The sequence below is a fragment of the Alligator sinensis genome, unplaced genomic scaffold, assembly GCF_000455745.1.
Source record: "Alligator sinensis unplaced genomic scaffold, ASM45574v1 scaffold268_1, whole genome shotgun sequence".
Classification (NCBI taxonomy): Eukaryota; Metazoa; Chordata; order Crocodylia; family Alligatoridae; genus Alligator; species Alligator sinensis.
Window position 1 is genome coordinate 1,481,862 of NW_005841853.1, and position 16,631 is coordinate 1,498,492.

General features: G+C 42.6%; 1 long non-coding RNA gene across 1 annotated transcript in view; it reads right to left on the reverse strand.

The window, feature by feature from the left end:
* LOC102386141 overlaps window positions 1-16,631 on the reverse strand; it is an 85,188-nt gene that overhangs the window by 24,908 nt on the left and 43,649 nt on the right. The window contains exon 2 of the long non-coding RNA XR_322947.3: window positions 4,604-4,679. This is a non-coding gene — a long non-coding RNA (uncharacterized LOC102386141). The remainder of the gene's footprint in view (window positions 1-4,603; window positions 4,680-16,631) is intronic.

The following is a 16,631-nucleotide window of genomic DNA, read 5'->3' on the forward strand; positions in this document are numbered from 1 at the left end:
GAAGCAGCAGCCCCATTTCCAGAGCAATGATGCAAAAGCAGGGGCTCTGTAAGTAAAGTCTGCACAGCTCTTCCTATAGCTGATGTTCCTGTTATCTAATATTTTCACATTGTTTTCAGCATCCACAGCAAAAGCAGACATCCCTGAACTTCCTTCCTAGTCTGTGGATCCTCTCTCCTTTAGCATGACCCATACCCTTTGTCTTCCTGACTGAGCATGCTTCCAGCAACATGCCCTACCTGAGTCTGCACAGCAAGGGTATGGTAGTGCAATCCTGTCTTAGTGCACTGGCAGGTTCTGAGCACCCTTGATTTACACACCCAGCACTTCCAGGTTTGAGCCCTCAGCAGGATTAAACACAGAGTATTAAGCCAGAGTGATGAGCTCAACTGGACAAAATTGGAAATCAAGTTGCACAGGTCAGCTCTGACCTTTCATGTTAAAATATAAGGATTCTTAAGCACAGAAATCTTGAAGAATGCGTCTCAACACTAGAACTAAAATAGTTTCATATGGGCTACATCTCAAGAGCTGGTTTCCTATAAATAACTCACAGATGTCATTTGAATTACAGCCTTCTTCAAATAAGGGGGCTGCAGGCATACCCAGAAGCCTGTTAACAAGGAGATGACAAGCTTCAGGCATCTAATTGCATTAACTCATCACCAGTAAGAAACTAGCAGTATTACAGCTAATCTGTCCAGGGATTGACTGGGAACTGAATCTAGACCAGGAAAGTTATTTCACTGACTTCAAAGGCTTGTCCACTTCCAAAAAAGGACCCTCAGCTCTCTGTCTCTCCAATCAGCCAGCTGCTACTCAAGAAAGCCAAGAGCTCGAGTGCATTGTCTTAGCACTTGCATGCCTGATGGTTTGCAAAGATCACTCTGCGTTATAGAAAGCAAACAGCATTTGCAAAAATGTGATATCTGCCGAGACCCATGGATAAATGACTGCCTTTTATAGGGGGATGGTAGAGAGGAAAAGCCCATGAGTTCAGACATAATCTGTTGTTTGAGAGATGTAGGTTAAGGGCACAGAACTGACAACATCTTCTCTAATGTCATGTGGCTTTCTATTGACTGTAGCTGGACGTGCTGACAGAGGGTCTGCAGATATCACGCAGCAGTGACATTTAGAGCGATGCATGCTGCTTTTCCAAGGAGATGGCTGAAATATTATATTGAATCTATAAATCTTAAGGCTATGGATGCTTTAGGGACTGGGAGCATGCAAATTTCTTTCTTCTTTACCATGTGTCTATACAGCTGAAGTCCCGCTGGTCTTCTCGCAGTTCCTCTTTGTGCAAGAATGTGCTGGCCATAATGCTGGTAAGGGAGCCTGGGGGTGGTGGGGGTGGCAAGATGAGCTGGCTAGACGCATGAGGAAGCACTTGGTGAATGCTGTTGAGATACATTTTGCACACTGCAGGAAGCAGCATACCTTTGCTTGGCTCTAGCAGTGGGAAGCCATCGGGGTGGTGGAAAAAATATTGGAACTCCCTACCTTGCCCTGTCCTGCCTGTCATACAGTCAGTCCAGAGGACTGAAAGCAGAGAGGTTGAACGGCACCCCCACAGTGATAGGAGACACAGTTAGCAGGATGAACCCATAAACGCTAGTGAATGCAAGCAGTACACGGTGCTTACTCAAACTACGTTATATTAACATTACGGTACATGACCACTCAAACTGTTCTAATAACACTTAATTCACTGACAGTCTGATCTATGTTACAGATCCGTTACAAGGTAACCCTTCAGCCAGGTGAAGAACATAAGCAAGGGAAGACAATGTTTAATAAAGCAAGTAGAGCAATGAGGGAAGCAGTTTTTCCATCTCAGGGAAATGGCTGAGATTTGACAAAAAATCTAAAATTGGGACAAAAAATTAATTTGAAACTATTTTTTGAAGTGACAAGCCCAAGCTTTTATGGTTCATGTCAAGCTCAGTGTTTGGTTCCAATAATTTCATTTTTAGAAAGTTTTGATCATTTTGAAAATGTATTTTACAACTATTTGCTTACATTTTAAAGGAAAAAGCTTCATTTCTTACAAAAGTTGAAGTGGAACAATTTGATGAGTTTGTAACTTTGTATCTGGGGGAGGGGGGGCGGGTTCTGCTGTAGCCCACTACCTGGACAGCTGGGAGATCAAGGAGCACATTTCCTTCCACATCTATCATATTTCTGTGGTTTTTTAATGAAATTTGAGATTCATTGCTTATCTTTTTACTGATATGCTTGCATATATAAGAACCAACGTAGCTAGTTGTCTGTAGATATAAAAGGAAGGCATTGATCATGGTGTACAACATTAGTGCAACCAGGGATGGGTAATCACGACTTGAAGCCCAGATGCTGACTTGAAGGGGATGCCACCCAACCATATTATCAAAACGATGATTGCCTTTACGTGATGGGACCTGGTTGCATTTGGGGTGTGGTCAGGTGTTGGGGCCATGGCTAGATCAAGGACATGGGGAGGAAGGACAGGAATTGCTCATGGAGGGTGGAATAGATCAAGCCATATAGGGGTTGTGCCCCAATAACCCAGGTCCCTTCATCAGTCTCATGCCCTCCTGCCCCATGGGAGATGCCAGCACTGTAGCTGAAGCATCAGTGTGGCCAGCAGCCAAGGGATAAACACAGTTCCTCCACTGTATTGGCTGCCTTTATGGCACCAAATTTAGTGTTGCTCATCACTGATGGTGATGCAAATTAGTGGCATTAGGCAGAGGTGAGCAGCAGCACCGGCTGTGGCTGCAGTAGAAGGTCAAGAGAAAGTCCCTTTACTGATAGGTTGCTGAGTTAAGCCCTTGGCTGCTGGCTACAATGACACCCACGCCTCCCCTCCAAAGTCCCCTCCCAGGAGGGGAAGAGTCACCCACCCCTTGGCTGAGCTCTCTACTGGGACATGACCCCCCAGCCCCCCACTCCAACACTGCCCAGGGTACAACCTCATCAGTTATGCCTCTGGTACCCATGCCATATGGGCACCTCTGTAATATGAGAGAGAAACTGTATTTACCATTCATGATTGACTAATTCACCTACCCTCTGTCTAACCCATCTGCAGCAGGATTACTTTCAACACTTTTAATACCTCAGAAGGTTACTATAGATACTGATATACAACGCTGGTCATATACAAGTCACTGCATTTTTTAGTTTCTCTAATGGGATGAGAGCCTGGTTACTTCCAATGTGGCAGACATGAATGCGAATTTTTAGCCTGGGTTAAGTGATCGTGCATGTGTTGGATTTTTTCGAGTGAAGGCAGGAGTTATGTATTACCAGTCATGTCAGGCTCACTCAGTTTGGATGGTCAGCGCACATTATTGGGATGCTGTCTGTGACACTGTACTCCTAATACTCACCCACCCCCACAAGCTTCTAATATTAACAACAAAAGCTAATCCAGGTTTCTGGTATACAAACTAGCTAGGCACAATATCTATGATCCAATTAAACATGGTGCTAATCATGTTATTTGTATACCTGGCACCAGCATGACACATGGCTCAATACAAAATCTGTGCTGGCTCCATACAAAGTATTTAAGGTTCCCAGGTCCCTCTGTATGCTCTGAGCAAAACAACTCTGTGTTATAGGATATGCTTCCTAATTCTTAGCAATTGCTAAAACATCTTTAAGTGACGATATTCACCTCCATTTCTCACCAAATAGTATGACTTTCCTACCAGAGAGAGGAACCTATTTTCCAGGTCACTCTGATCCCTATTTTGGTTTTCAATAACAGTTTTATCCATTGTATTGCATTTGTTGGCCTTTTACATTGTCTGCAAGACCTAACCATTCTAATTTTTTCAGCATTGCCACTTAAGCCATACATGGCAGGCTTAATTCCAGTCAGTGAGGGCTTTTATTTGTTACTAGCACCTCAGCATAATTTGTATATGCACTGATCAATGGATGTATTAATCTGTACTCCAGTGAGGCCTACAGTATGACATTTTGAAAATAGCTTTCTGCAAATGTCTGCTTTGCTTGTTAAAATGTCTGCATAAAGCATATCCATGAGTGGTATGGCATATGCAAAGTAAATCAGTTAGTAGCCAATTATTACTTTCTTATTCATGTCAACATTGTCTTCAGTGGAATAAAGTGCTGCTACATTACAGTGGTCTACACTGGCATAAAGTACTACTCAGCCTTGTCAACACTATTTTGAAGATATTTTTTACGGTAGCATTAGGTTCTCTCTGACCATACTACAGACATGCTGCACTTGCATGCAAAGTGACTTGCACCTATAGAGTGCACTGATTTGATACCACTAAGCTACACTGATACAAGTCACACCTTACATCACAACCTACAGCAGTGTCACCTAGGTATGTAGCGCTAGATCTCCTCCTTCAGAAAGTGTCTTACATTATGGATTTCTTTCTTAGGTAAATAAACAATCAGCCCCAATCCATCAAGAAATGAATCGTGGGTCTCAAATCAACTATATGTTACTTTAAGTCAATGGGACTGTTCATATGCTTAGAGTTCTTGACATGCTTAGGGTCCTTTACTAGGCATAAACCTTAAAGCACTGGAGTTATTTTACATGCATAGCCATTTGTAGGGTCCTTACTTTAGTCTTCCAAGCTGTAACATTCTCATAAAAGCTGGCTAGTTTCCCACTGTTCTGGAAGTTCTGGGAAATTATGCTGCAAAAAAAAAAAAAAAAAAAAAAAATCATTGCCATCCTTTGTTGCTTTCCGTGATCATGTCAGGGCTGCTTTCAATTTGCAATGAGGAACTAAGAATGGTAAACATTCAACTCCAAAGAAATTAAGGTATGTAAACACATTCGTTCCCCATCACCAAGCTTAACCTGGGAACCCAAAGCACACTTCTCAATCAATACAATTGTACAATTGTATGTTTTTTCCCCAGCAGTACAACCTTAAATTCTATCATTTTCATCATTCTCAAATGCTGTACAACTATTCAGCATGATACTTCCAGCACACTGCACTACTTCTAGTGGCATTGTGAGTTTCTATTCTGAGCAACTGCATCTGTTTAGAATAAAAATGCAAGGACACTATATAATCTGGAATATAATATGAAAAAAGAATGTGTATAGTCAAAGGAGTTTGGCAACAACAACAAAAAAAAAGGCTTATATTTAAGAAAAGTTTCAAATGCTGTTAGAAAAGTCTGTATTCCAGCTGTTCTAAAAATGGCTTTTCTTGTCAGCTTTGTTAGGGAAGGAAAAATTCTTCCTCTGGATTGTTAAATTTTAATACATAGTGTCTTAATGCCCATTGTTATTTGAACAAGTATCTCATTTTCTAAACAAAACAAATTCCACAAGAAATTCTTATTTCATTATTCAGTTTTTCCTACACAGAGCTCATTTCTGTAATATATTTGTGGTCATGCTTTAATATAAAATATTGACACTTTCTGTTGTATTGAAGTATTTTGGTGTCCTACAGCATAGATTAGAAAGACCCCATATTTAGTAGTAGTTATGACACCTAGGAACAAGTTTGGAGCCTTTTGTGGTAGGCAATGTAGAGATTCATAGCAAAAGTTTGTTCCAAAGATTCAAACACAAAAAGCGTGGATGGGGAAGAACGGAGAGATGAATTGCTAGTCCAAGATCACACAGTAAGTTGACAGAAGTAAAATCCAAGGGTGCCAACTTCTAGATCAGTATCCACTAAACCGGGGTGGCCAACCTGTGGCTTCAGAGCCACATGTGGCTCTTCAGAAGTTAATATGCATCTCTTTGAATCTTTGCACAAGCACACGGTAGCCAGCTTCCATTTTGGAAGCTGATATAAATGATAATAATAATGACATCAATGATAATTGAGGTAGGTGATCCTTCCCCTCTATGCAGCATTGATCAGGCCGCAGCTGGAGTACTGTGTTCAGTTCTAGGTGTGGCACTTCAAGAGAGATGTGGATAGCATTGAGAGGGTCCAGAGGAGGGCCTCTCACATGGTCAACGGGCAGCAAGGCAGACCCTACGAAGAGAAGCTAAAAGGGCCTGAACCTATTCAGCCTCCACAAGAGAAGGCTGAGAGGGGATCTGGTGGCCGTTTACAAACTCACCGGGGTGGGGGGGGGGGTGGAGGGGCAGTGAGAATTGCGGGAGGCTCTGTTTCCCCATGCACCACCTGGAGTTACTAGGAATAACAGCCACACATTGTTAGAGAGAAGGTTCAGGCTGGAAATCAGGAGACATTACTTTATAGTTAGGGCTGCCAGGCTCTGGAACGGGCTCTCAAGTGAGGTGGTACTCTCTCCTACCTTGGGGGTCTTTAAGAGGTGGCTGGACAGATATTTGATGGGGTGACATGATCCCAGCACCCGCTCGTGCCTAGGGCAGGGGGTCGGACCTGATGATCTGTTTATGTCCCTTCTGACCATAAGTACTATGATAATAATAATATCAATAAACAAAATGAAAAGAAAAGGGGATCTAGAATAAACACTATTGGAAGCTGGTCACCATGTGCTTGTGAAAAGATTCAAGGAGACACATATTCAAGAACATAGGACTCCTGGGGAGAGATGGCATCCACCTCACACAGAAAGGTAAGTCCCTTTTCTCAGCCAGGTTGGCCAATCTCTTAGATAGGGCTTTAAACTAAGATCACAGGGGGATGGGGAAACGCTAACTGGAACCTACCCGGGGACCAACATACAGGAAAGCTCCATCAACAATGAAACTAAGCAAGCCACTCTTATGGGAGCTGAGATAACAGCTCCCCTTCAACGCAACAGGCAGCCAGTGACCTCAGTAGAAGGACTTAGGTGTCTGCACACCAGTGCCAGAAGCATGGGGAACAAGCAGGAGGAACTAGCCCTCCTGCTTTCCACAGGGCACTGTGATCTAGTAGGGATCACAGAGACCTGGTGGGACTTCTCTCTTGACTGGAGTGTAGCCATAAAGGGCTATGTCCTCCACAGAAGAAAGCGGGAAGGGAAGAGAGGTAGGGGTTACCCTCTATGTGAAGGAGCAGTACACCTCCCTACAGACCGATGTTGGGCCCAGAGAAAAACAGCTTGAAACCCTCTGGGTCAAGCTCTGGGGGAGGCATGGCGAGAGACCTGACTGGAGATGTATACTACAGGCCGCCTAACCAAGGGGAGGAACTTGATCTAGCATTTGCCTGTGAACTAATGGAGGCCACGCATGCATGGGAAATGGTTGTCACGGGTGACTTCAACTACCCAGACATCTCCTGGGAGTGCTTGGCCAGCTTGGATCAATCATGGTCCTTCCTGACCAGCACTGAAGAGCTTTTTTTTTTGTTTGTTTGTTTGTTTTGACTCAGGAGGTGCACAGCCCAACTAGAGGCAATGCAGTTCTTGACCTGGTCCTGGCCAAAGGGGATGACCTGGTGACCAACTTAAACATAGAGGACAGCCTAGGCGATAGTGACCATGAAATCATTACATTCATGGTCCGTCGCAAGACTGCCAAAACAGATACCAAACTTGAAGTCTTAGACTTCAAAAACCCAAATTTTAATAAGCTCAGGTGACTAGTAGAGAATGCCCTGAGAGACCAAGGACCACAGGTAAAGGGAGCACGAGAAGAATGGTCATTCCTTAAGGACACAATCCTTAAGGCTCAGAGAAAATCCATTCCCTTATGGAGAAAAAGTAGCAGAAGGGTCAAAAAACCCTCTTGGCTAAGCAGGGAAGTTGCAACTCTTCTACAGAAAAAGAAAGTGGCGTACAAACAATGGAAGCTTGGGACAGCCTCTAAGAAAGACTACTTGACAATGGCCCGCACTTGTAGAAAACAGATTAGGCAAGCTAGGGCAGAAACCAAACTAAAACTAGCTACAAGAATCAAGGACAACAAGAAGTCCTTCTTTAGCTACATAGGGAGTAAAAGGAAAACTAATGGGAGTGTGGGGCCGCTGCTCAATGCTTCAGGATACCTGGTCACTACCACTCAGGAAAAAATGGAACTCCTAAATCACTACTTTGCCTCAGTCTTTCACAAGACCAAGGGGAACAACATGCCAGGGCACAGAGCTAACAGGGCAGGATTGACACCATTCCCACCATTGCCATAGAACCGGTGTATGATCAATTAAAGAAATTAGACGTATATAAATCAGCAGGACCGAGTGAACTCCACCCAAGAATGCTGCAAGAGCTGGCCGAAGTAATCGCAGAGCCCCTGGCAAAGGTCTTTCAAAAATAATGGGCCTCTGGAGAAATCCCAGAGGACTGGAAGAGGGCCAATGTTGTGCCCAACTTCAAGAAGAGAAAGTGTGAAGAGGCAGGAAACTACAGGCCAGTAACTTTAACTTCTATTCCAGGGTAAATCCTAGAAACATTCATCAAAGAGGCTATATGTGACAAACTTGCAGAAGGCATGATAGTAAATGACAGCCAACATGGGTTCATTGTGAGCAGGTCTTGTCTGATCAACCTAATTTCTTTCTATGATCAGGTGACTCATCACCTGGATGACAGAAAAGCATTAGACATCATATACCTTGACTTCCAGAAAGCCTTGGACCTGGTATCCCACAAGGTACTGATCAGAAAACTGGAAGATATTGGGCTCAGCTGTGGGACCATCAAGTGGGTATGAAACTGGTTGTGGGGTAGGACAGAGAGAGTCCAGATGAGTGGATTGGTGTTGTCCTGGTGAGATGTGGGCAGCAGCATACTCCAGGGATTGGTACTTGGCCCAGTGATGTTCAATATCTTCATCAATGACGTGGATGAAGGGGCGAAAAGCCCATTGGCCAAGTTCGTGAGCAACACCAATATATGGGGTTTTGTGGACACACCCACAGATAGGCTGCAGATACAAGCAGGCCTAGACAGGCTGGCATGTTGGGCAAAATGAAACAAAATGAGGTTCAACATAGAGAAATGCAAAGTGCTGCATCTGGGAAGGAAGAACCCCCAGCAAACCTACAGGCTGGGCATCGCTAACCTGACCAGCACTACAAATGAAAGAGATTTGGGGTTAACAAGAGACCCCAGCATGAATATGAGCCGGCAATGCAATGCGGTAGCCACTGGGGCCAATAAAACTCTGGCATGCATCAATCGATGCATCTCCAGTAAATCCAAAGAAGTGATTCTCCCACTTTACTCAACATTGGTGTGGCCACAGCTGGAGTTTTGTGTCTAGTTCTGGGCACTGCACTTCAACAAGGATGTGCTAAAGCTCGAGAGGGTCCAGAGAAGGGCCACCTGCATGATCAGGGTCTTACATGACAAGCCATATGAGGAGAGGCCGTGGGATCTTGGACTCATCAGCCTAAAGAAAGAGAGGCTGAGAGGGGACCCAATTGTGGCTTATCACTATACCAGAGGCGTACCTTGGGGGCTCAGTGAACAACTGTTCACACCAGGGCGCCCTGAGGGAAAACTAGAAACAATGACCACAAACTCCTGGAAGATAGTTTCAGGCTGAACATTAGGAAAAACTTCTTTACAACTAGGGTGTCCAGACTATGGAACAAGCTCCCCGCAGCGGTGATGCAATCACCTATCCTAGAAGTCTTCAAGAGAAGACTGGACGGTCACCTGGCTGGGGCCATCTGACCCCAGATGTCTTTCCTGCTCATGCAGGGGGCTGGACCCGATGATCCTTCAGGGTCCCTTCTAGCCCTATTATTCTATATTAACTACTGAAGAGCCTCATGTGGCTCCTGCACTAGACCATAATGCCTTGCATAACACTAGACATTCCCAGTTTCAAGCTGCTGACAATGTAATGCCACAGTCTCACAAATGGCTCTAACCAGAAGGTACCATTGACTGATGGGCATGAAGACATTGCAGAGGCAAAGTTAATCGTTGATGTTGTGGAGTCCAGAGTCACTCTCGTATTTCTTGCCTCCTCAGTAAAATAGGTTACTGCGAGCCCTCAAACCTTCACTCTTCTCTCCAAATTTCCAGAGAATTTCCAGTCAAGTTCAAGTTCTCAGTCCTCATCTAAAACTCTGGGGTCAACAATTTCACACTATTGCTACAAAGGAACGATACCGAGTAAGAAAAACAATCATCAGCATTTTTTTCAGTGACTGGTATGAATCTACTACCTAAGTGTGATCTCATCACAGTCCGAGTGCAAAGCACATTTCCTTGACCTGGCCTTCCCCAACACAGAGAAACATTTATATTAAAAAGACACTCCACTCTGCATACTTTTCCCCCAGAGGAGAGGATGAGAGAACAAATAACACATGGCAGATGTGCTGCTTAATGCACACATGCAAAGTGCTCAGATATGACTCCAGGGACTTGGAGAGAGCCTTTCCCAGCCATTCACAACTGCTACAGCATGTTGGGTGTGGAATGAATGAGGGCAGCCAAAAATAAATGGCGCTCTTATTTTTAACATCCTCTGTGGTCCTGTGTCATCCTGTTTTGTAGTTAAAGGGACTTGCCATTCAAACCCCTGGAACTTCTGCCCCAACCCAGCAGAGCTTTAAGTTCAAGAGGAGTCACTCACGGCAAAATCCAGATTGGTCGGCTAGGCTCCTAGATAGGATGTAGAACTGAGGTACCTCAATTCTGTATCTATAAAACAGGACATAGCTTAACCCTGCCCCAGAAGCTACAAAGGTCCTTGGACATCTACATCTTAGATTGCAAAAGTACTCCAGGTGTCTGAACTTGGGCCTCCACACATCCTCAGAAGTGGATCTGAACAGCTGACACCCAAGTCCTACCTGCCCTCCACTGCCATCCAGATTGGAATTTAAATATCTCCCCAGGACCATTGAAGCTGTAAGAGGGGCCCAGTCTGTTAAGGATCCTCAGTTCATGTCTAATTCAGGCTAACCGCACTGAGATAAGATCAAAGCATGTGGTGGCACCGAACTTTTGCACCAAAGCTTCTTGGTTTTGGCATGCATAAGGGGTTCAAGGAAGGAGGAATCAGACACTGAAGATCCTTTTCCTAGTTGAATGGCCTAACTACAAGGCTACCAAGGCAGGCTCCATCTCGCTTGCTTTCTTGGTCTTGTGACCCTTTCATCCCTGCCTACACAGTGACTCAGCTTCCAAGGGCATGTGGAGGAAGTTTGCTCAGCCAGACTAATTTATAGCATGGTGTGTAGGGCACTCCTCTGGGAGGAAGATGATGTGGATTTGAATCCCTCCTACATGAGGAGGGCCTACAACACGAGCCTACCACTCCTTGGCTGAGCTCTCTAATCACTAGGTTATTATATTATGTTAGGAAACTCCCAAGAGTCAATCTGATGTCCAAGCTGATGAAGACAAGATGCTGTACGTACCACCATCCACCTGGGAGTCCATGTACAGCAGTGAGTCAAGCGCCTAAGCATTAAGACACATCCCTGTGGTCAGTGTTTCATATTGGTGTGATTTGTGTGCCTCTTTACTCAACATATGGGCTGTCTGAATTTGTCTGAATTAGCCTTCAGAGCTACCCAGCTCTCCCCCATGACTAGTATAGGATGCTGGGTGCCTAACCCTTTTCCACTGAATCACCCTTCTGGCCTAGAGAGAAGCCCCCGATTGGACCCATATGAATTTTCCTTTGACTTCAAAGAAATACTCAGTGCCCTCATTCAAGTGTGGTGTCAATGTGAGTGTGTCCAGCACTCTAAAAGGACTGAAGATGTTGTCTCTTCATCCTTCTCACTTTTGGCTATCTGGTATTGTCTATCTATAATTAGTGCTTCCAAAGCACTGCTATAACAGCATCAATGATAATAATAATATCAATACAAGGAAAAGGGATCTAGAATAAACATGATCCAAGTGCTAATCCAGAGTCCAAACGTTAGCATCCGGTTTCTGCATTTGATTGATTTCTTGTATAGAAGAGAAATAAGTAGCACTTCTGAAGTACAGCTTTTTGCATTCCTTTTTTCTCTGTATCCCGCCATTGGATCCATGCATTCCTCTTGTAGCAGACTAAACGGGCAGGACATGCTATCTGGGGAGTAACAAAGCGCTCGTTCTGCAGGTCCAACCATGATAAGCCCACGTTGCGTAACTACAGGAAAAGAAACTTTCTGAAGAACGAGGCCTGGAATTTTTTCTGGGACACAGCATGAGTAATACAACATTTCATTGTGGTACTTTGGGAACTGTTATTTATAACAGCCCATCCAGATTGCAAACAGATGCTGTTAGAAAGTGAATCTATTATTACATTAATTTGCCTTCCCTCCCCACTATGAGACAGTAGAACATAAATCTCGTTTAGTAAAAAAAAAATCGAGATTGCCAGAAAGGTTCAGCATTCAAACACATAAATGTGTCAGCGACAGAAATATGTGCACCTCTTGTGTAACAGTTACTGCTGCAGTTGAATAAAGACCCCAATCCTGTGAGATGCTAAGAAAACTTCACTCCAAATCAGTATCTTAGAAAAGATACGTATTGCATTTCAGAGGCTCCGTTAAAGAACACACTTAAGCAGTTGCCCAAATTTAAGCATATGTGCAAATCTCACAGATTTCCTGTAGTAAAAGCAAAAGACGGGGATGACGTTGCCCTCCTGCTCGCTACAAAGTATTATATACTGCACATCCATAACACGCTTCCATAGTTTCTCAGTTGTTTGACAGGCACTAAGCATCAGGATATATTCTTGCTAACGAAGCACGGAGCAGACTGGTTTTTAAGGGCAACCACATTGTCTTCCTTTTACACATGTGTGAACTCTTTCATCATAGACCTGGAATCTCGATTTGAATTGGATGTCTGGGAATTGATACAGTCAATGTGAAGGATGGCATCGTGTCTCGCTGAGTAGGAAAGCTTCTGGGATGGAAATATATATAGGGGGCGATTAATTTCCCTGGCTAGAAATAGGACAAAAGTTTATTCTGTTAAGTAAAGACATTTTAAAGATCACATCTGAGCTGGTAGGCAGGTTTTTTTTATTTTTTTTATTTTAATGAAGTGATGACTGTGAGCCAAACTCATTATTTCTCTACTCCTTACCAGCTTGCATGGAACAGGGGGGGAAGCTAAAAAAGGGGAAAACTCCTTCCCCCATCCCTGCTTGCCAAACTGTATAAGAAAAGTCATCAGCCCTCACACAAACTCCCTCCAACCTTTCCGTTTGTTCCAAGTGCTCAACAGTGCCATCATTATGAAATAGCTGAGAGCTGGAAAGCTGTTCAGGGTGCTGGCATCTTTCTAGTGTTCCCATATCCTGCGTGGCTAGGACACACAGCGCTTGCAACTGGAGCAGGGTTTTCACAACCAATCATGAACACATTTGGCCCCATTAAAGCTAAATCAACATGGCACCAGCAACCTGCTGTGATTTAAACATATCACTTTTGCATCCAAGTACCCAGAATGCTTTTCCATGCTTTTTTTTTTTTTTTTAATATTGGAAGTGTCTGAATTCTGGGAACAAACTAGAGGTTTTAAGCATTGGCTGTGTGTGCGTGCATGCGTGTTTCCCCCCTCCCTCTTCTCCCTCCTGCATTGTGCTTTCAGGAACAATAAATGCAGCCTGTAGGATGTTGTCATTTGACTTCCACTCAGCTGAAGCCAGAAACTGCTGGCTGCATCCTGCTTCTTACACAGATGCCACTCTAGCAGTGCAGAAATATTTTAGGCGCTATTGATTATGGTAATAATGAGCAAATATGGGCAGTTCACATATCTGAGCGAGATCGTTATATTTTCAAAACACAAATTTCTCATCCTGCCATTGATTACTGCTGTTTATCAACTTAATGACTCAGGCTCGAAATCTGCCTAATCTAACACAGTATTTGAGAAGGAAAAACAATAATAAAAGTCCCCCTCTTTAGAAAGCTGGGCTTTTATTTCAAGAATGGAGTGAACCCAGGGAGACTGATGTTTCAACTGGAATATAAAATAAAGCAACTGGAACTATTTGTAATCGGGATTTTATCTGAACACTGCTCTCTCTATTACCCAGTGTCTTTAAGATTTTGTTCCATTATACACTACAGCAGTAATAACAAAGAAGCTAAACTGTTTACATCAACAATAATGCAGCCAATTTTCAACACTTGCATGTCAAAAATCCATTATTCCAGACACGATTACCTGGAACTGCTGATAACAATTTTAAAATTACATCCCCCCCAGTAGTAAGATTTTTTTTTTATTTTTTTTTATTTGCCTTCCTCTACCCCATGATTTGGATAGGGGATGGGGAGGACGCACCTTCATCATGTAGACTACCAAGTTTTGTACAAGCAGCAGATGTTAATATGGGAAGACAGAACATCTCAATTTTCGCACTTTTAATTCAGCTTACTGAACCAATTTCACAATTCTCACATTCCTTAGTCCTAAGAGAAAATGCTAATTTAGATTGTTAAAATTGACACAGGTTAGGGTATAAAGGGTAATTAGCATAAGATCCTACACAAAGTGTTTTTAGCACCATTAATCAACACCCACCTATGCATAGACTTTTTTTTAGTCAGAAGTGATGCTGAGCACTGCTGAAAAAACTTAAAAAAGATTCACTTTAAGTTGGGAAACTAAAAATGCAGAACTTATCTTCAGTATAGGCTTGGAAGCATTTCCCAGTAAAAGTACCTAACGCGCAATTCAAGCAGAACTTTTATTTCACTCAAGAGCATTATTAAAAGCAGATAAAAGCATTCTTGTAAAAATACTTCTCTGATTTTTAAGACGCTATTGGGCTCAGCTAAAATCCAGCACTAGTATCAAAATGCATTATTTTGGGGAGAGGGGGTTGCATTTTTTTAAATCTGAATATTAGCAAGCTTGATCATATTCTTCAGTCACACAGAATTCATACTCCATTTAATTTACAAATACCCACACACAGCATGTTCAACTATGTTACATTTCCATTAATACAGCATAAGTTAATTTTATGTTAAAATACGACTTGAGATGACATCATCTAACATATCTTCACTGGCTAGCCTCTGGAAGCACATTTCAGTTAAAAATCTACATTATGCTCATATTTCTACTAAATGATTTTAAATGACACAATAAAAGAACTATCTGGGAATGTGCTGTTAAAACTAACACAAGAAATAAAGTGATCACAGACTCTAGCTTAAGAAAGAAAAGAAAACAGTGAACTTCTGTTCAAATTCAGGCAGTCTTGATCACTTCATCAAGATCCATAAATGTGCACTTCCTAAATTAGACAGCCACACAAAGAAAATTTCCAGCTGCCAAGGACAAAGATTTTAGGCATTTTAATGCAAAGGCAGACAAGTCAAGTAATTATTGCCTCTAATTGGCACTTCCACAAGATGTAACAATTTTTTTTACAGTACCTGCAGCCAAGTGGCACTTAAAAAGGTGAGAAATTATTTTCTGCAAATGCAAAGGCCAGCTGAGCATTTGTAAGACTTGAATCCAGCAAATGACTTAAGCACATGCTGAAGTTTAAATAGGTGGGTTGTAATAATTACAGCTGGGGGAACTATTTAATGGGGCTAGTGCTTGCACTTAAGCATATGCTTAAGTGATTTGCTGTTTCTGTGAAAATACACTTTCTACACTGGACAGTCTACTCTGCAAGTGCCAATGGGAATTTTGCACATTTAAGGATAATAGCATGGAAAATGGGCCGGATTCTGATTTCAGGACACCTTTGCCTTGCTTTAGAAAAGAAGACCTCTAATGCACTGATCTGAACCATTATTATTTGATGCCAAGTTGGACTGTATCTGCTGCAGATCAGGCTGGTCATTTTGTCCATACTAATGAGAGAGCATATTTGACCTGATCTAAAGCTGGTGTGAATCTGCACAGCCTCCCTGATTTCAATGGTGCTAACATAACAGGCAAACCAAAGATGTGGCTCACCAACTGCTTTTTATCCAAAGACAAATATGGGCTGCTAAGCATTACTGTGGGTATTTACCAGATGGAAAAAAACAGTGGCACTGGTGGAAGTAATGTTCTTTATTTGAGCTGCAGCAAATCAGCAATCAACCCAGACTTCAAATGTCCTTCATAGTCCTTTTAATAACATTTTCTCAGATCCTAATCTATTCTGCTAGTGTTTCATATCTGAGCTCCTGTTGATTGCAATTGTCTTACAAAGAGTCATTTTAAGATCTGAGCAAACTGTTAATAAAGGGAAAATAATCACAGATGATTCAGTATGTAGGTCTGGGAAAAAAAAAACAAACCCAAAACACCTACCCAGATTTCCCTCCTGCTTTGCAATAGTAGTGTATAATCTGTTCTGTTTAAGGTACAATTTTGGGGCATCATTTTACAGTCAACCTCAGGCCAAGCTTACTGTAAAAAAAATAAAATAAAATAAAAAAATTTAAAAAAAAATTAAAAAAAATAAAAATACAACCAGCATCTTCAATTGTAATCAACTCCTTTAGCCCAGCATTTCTAAAACAAGCAGGCAGGCATCAACTTTTTCTGCCCACTCTTAGTGTTCAACCAAAGATCCAGATGTCCTGACCCAAATCCAGTAGCTTTCTTTCTAAAAGAATAATGACCATGTTAACATCTGACCAATAACCCTAGGTTTCACAGCTTCGGCTGGGAAGGAATTTTTTTTCTCTCCTAAATGCTTTATTGGTTTCTGAAGTTTTTTGTTTTTACTAATTTCACCTTCCTCTGAAGCATCTGATAGCGATCACAGGGGGAGATGGGAGTTTGGAGGGAGGTGCTGCGCTCTT